This window comes from Capsella rubella, unplaced genomic scaffold (assembly GCF_000375325.1).
Source record: "Capsella rubella cultivar Monte Gargano unplaced genomic scaffold, Caprub1_0 scaffold_8, whole genome shotgun sequence".
Lineage (NCBI taxonomy): Eukaryota > Viridiplantae > Streptophyta > Magnoliopsida > Brassicales > Brassicaceae > Capsella > Capsella rubella.
In genome coordinates, this window is record NW_006238916.1 from 4,771,364 (window position 1) to 4,775,557 (window position 4,194).

The 4,194-nt window shown below is 39.9% G+C and overlaps 1 pseudogene; it reads left to right on the plus strand.

Moving 5' to 3' along the window:
• Positions 1-699: 699 nt before the first annotated feature.
• On the plus strand, positions 700-1,694 carry LOC111828987 (annotated as a pseudogene).
• The last annotated feature ends 2,500 nt before the right edge of the window (positions 1,695-4,194 follow it).

Genomic DNA, 4,194 nt, shown 5'->3' on the forward strand with positions numbered 1-4,194 from the left:
ACAAAACCCCATGAATATGAGATTGTTGTTTAAAGTACTTTTCACATGCAAATATGAAACCCTAAAACATGTGATTGTTGTTTGGACTGCTTTTCATGCGATATTTTGAAACCGTAAAATATGAGATTGTTCTTTGAACTACTTTTCATGTAACCCTAAAATCGATTATAAACTTGTTTCTCATATGGATTGTTGCTTGTTTATATTAATATGAATTTATGAAATCCTAATATATGATTAACATGAAAATCGAATATGAATGCATGATCACCCTAATATTTTTCTAAAATAAAATCGATCAATGCTTGAGCACCTAAAACTGCATGATAGATTATAAAGTATTAAGATCATGAAATTATATGCTTGAATTGCATGATGGGTGTTTGATCTTATAGAATCGAATGCTAGGATGCTTGTTTAAAATCGCATGAATACATGATAAATATGAATGTCATTTGACATGTATGAGATTATAAAACCATCAGATATGGGATCATGAGGTACAAGATATGAGAATCATAAGATAGTGCATAGACCTTGTCCGGGATGATTGCTCGGAGAAAAGGGGACGCGGCTCGGCGAGTTTATACTCGTCCGAACTGATGCGCGGACTACCTCTCTACCGAGTGATTGGAACGGGCAACGGTAATAAAAGGTTTATAATGAAACCTAATCATAAGCATTTTTCTTTCTTTTCAGATGTCAAAACTGAACAACTTGGACTTTACCGCCCTTAAACTCTCGGGAGATAATTACTTTCAATGGGCGTTGGATGCTAAGATCATCCTAAAATCAAAAGGGCTCGGTGAATGTATTGTTGATGGCAATGACGAGCCCGATAAAAACAAGTATAAGGCTATACTCATTATTCGCCATCACCTTGTGGAGAGTCTCAAGGATCAGTACTTGACTATTGAGAATCCCTTGGACCTTTGGAACGAACTCAAAAATCGTTATGATCACCAACGTACGGTGTTACTACCAAAGGCCATGTATGATTGGAGGAATCTCAGGATCCAGGATTTTAAATCCGTGGAGGAATATAGCTCGGCCATGTTTAAGATAGTCTCTATCTTGAAACTGTGTGGAGAAGAGATAAGTGAGAAGGATATGCTTAAGAAAACCTTCTCCACCTTCCACACAAGTAACGTATTGTTGCGACAACAATATCGTGAAAAGGGCTTTGAGACATATGCAAGTCTGATCTCATGTTTGTTGTTCGCTGAGCAAAACAATGAATTGCTAATGGGAAATAGCGAGATGAGACCTCCCGGGACAGCCCCACTCCCCGAAGCCAATGTTGTTGCATCGGATAAGAAAGAAGCCAAAAGGCTCACCACGTCCAAAGAGATAATAAAACATCCGGCCGTGGACGTGGTAAATGGCAAGGACGTGACCGTAGTCACTCCTCCGGTCGTGGACAAGGTCGAGGCCGCGGGTATCACGGCGGAAAAGGCTGTAGCTGTGGTACATCTTCAAAACCGCAAAACCCGACCGGAAAAACTATTTGCCATAGATGTGGGATGGGGAACCATTGGGCTAAGAATTGTCGGACTCCCAAGTATTTTGTTGACCTCTATCAAAAGAGTATCAAAGGGAAGAATCTGGAAGCTCATTTGGTGCATTATGACAAAGAGGATGATTCCGATCATGTCAAGGATGATCTCATGAAGACTTCCGATTGCTTTGAATAAACCAAGTGTTTTGACATCAAGCTTTGTTAAGCTTTTATAGTTCTCTATAATAATTTGATGTATTCTCAATAATTACTATGGATCTATCTCTATTATTTTGGTTTTAATAAAATATGAGAATATTTTTATAAAATGTTAAGATTTAAATTCTTATTTTTGAAGTATACCAAAGGGCATGGATACATTCGTGGTGGATTGTGGGGCAAGCCACACGATTTTAAGAGATAAGAGATACTTCATTGATGTAACACTTAAAAACGCCAATATAAGTACCATAGCGGGTATGGCCAATTTAATTGAAGGCTACGGCCAAGCCCACATAATATTGCCCATGGGTACGCATGTAGAGATTTCTAATTCGCTATATTCACCCAGATCCAAGAGGAGCCTATTATCTTTTAAAGATATTAGAATGAATGGTTTTCATATTGAAACCAAGGACGAAGGAAACAAAGAGTTCCTTATGATTTATGAAATTGCCCAAGGCCATAAGAAAGTCCTAGAGACTATACCTGCTATATCAACTGGCATCTACTATGCTAAGGCAAGTATGATTGAAGCCAATGCCACGGTTAACAAAAGGTTTACCGAGAGATTTACTCTATGGCACGACCGGCTTGGCCACTCCGGGTCGAGCATGATGCGAAAAATAATCATGAACTCATATGGACACACGTTCAATGAGAAAAGAGTTATCCCTAAAAGCCTCACGTGTGTGGCATGTTCACAAGGGAAACTCATAATAAGGTCGTCACCAGTTAAAGTGACTAAGGAAACGATAAATTTTCTGGAAAGAATACATGGTGACATTTGTGGACCGATACACCCACCTTGTGGGACGTTTCGATACTTTATGGTACTAATAGATGCATCCGCAAGATGGCCCCATGCATGTCTATTATCGACCCGCAACTTGGCGTTTGCGAGGTTATTAGTTCAAATCATAAGACTAAGAGCACACTTTCCAGACTTTCCTTTAAAGACTATACGTCTTGATAATGCTGGTGAATTTACGTCCCAAGCTTTTAATGCATATTGTATGTCCATGGGGGTAAGTGTGGAGCACTCTGTGGCACATGTACATACACAGAACGGTCTGGCAGAATCGTTAATAAAACGTATACAATTAATAGCCAGACCATTGCTAATGTGATCAAAACTCCCGGTCTCAGCTTGGGGACATGTTGTCTTACACGCAGCCGAATTAATTCGCATCAGGTCATCTAGTGAACATACATATTCCCGGAAACAATTATTAACGGGTCATGAGCTAGACATATCCGATCTAAAGGTATTCGGCTGTGCCGTATACGTACTAATAGCTCCACCACAGAGAACTAAGATGGGTCCTCAGAGTAGGATGGGGATATATGTTGGATATGAATCTCCCACCATTATAAAGTACCTTGAGCCGACTACTGGTGATGTATTCAAGGCCAGGTACGCGGATTGTCATTTTGACGAATCCACTTACCCACCACTAGGGGGAGATCATAATAATCATAAGCTGGTACAGAAAATTTCATGGAATCAAACATCCTTATCATGGCAAGATCCTCGGACTATGCAAAGTGACCTAGAGGTCCAAAAGATTTTGCATATGCAAAAGCTAGCTAATCAATTGCCAGATTCCTTTGCTGACCCGAAAAGAGTGACTCAATCACATATACCAGCTATGAATGCACCTATAAGAATTGATTTTCAAGAAGGACACAATCAAGTGGCTACAGAGTCTAAAGCCCGTTTGAAACGAGGCAGACCAATAGGTTCCAAAGATAAAAATCCTCGGAAAACAAAGAAAGGTGCTAAGAATAATTCCGAGGTTACCGTGGTGGGTACCCGTGACATAACCGAACCTCAGTTACCTACTAATGAGACTTGGGACGCCAAGCTTCAAGGTACCGATTATGTTCATGATAATAATGAGATTGCAATCGATTATGTTATGTCCGGATAAAATGGAACCGCAAAGAAGTCGACGTCGACGACATATTTGCATACAAGGTAGCACTTGAAATGAAATTAATATCCGAGGATCTAGAACCCACGTCCATAAAAGAATGCACCCAACGACCGGATTGGGGCAAATGGAAAGAGGCCATTGACGTGGAGTTAAAATCATTAAAGAAGAGGAATGTGTTTGGTCCAATCATAAAAACACCTCTAAATATAAAGCCAGTTGGACATAAATGGGTCTTTGTGAGGAAAAGAAATGAACACGGTGAAATCGTGAGATATAAAGCACGGCTTGTTGCACAAGGATTCTCACAAAGGCCGGGAATCGATTATGAGGAAACGTACTCCCCTGTGGTGGATGCTACTACCTTTCGATTCCTAATAAGTCTGGCCATAAGACATGATTTAGACTTGCGGTTAATGGATGTTGTAACCGCATACTTATATGGTCCACTGGATAATGAAATGAGCTCAAAGATAAGCAAAGTTCTCGAGAACGTTTTTGCATAAGATTGGATAAATCCCTGTATGGATGAAAACAATC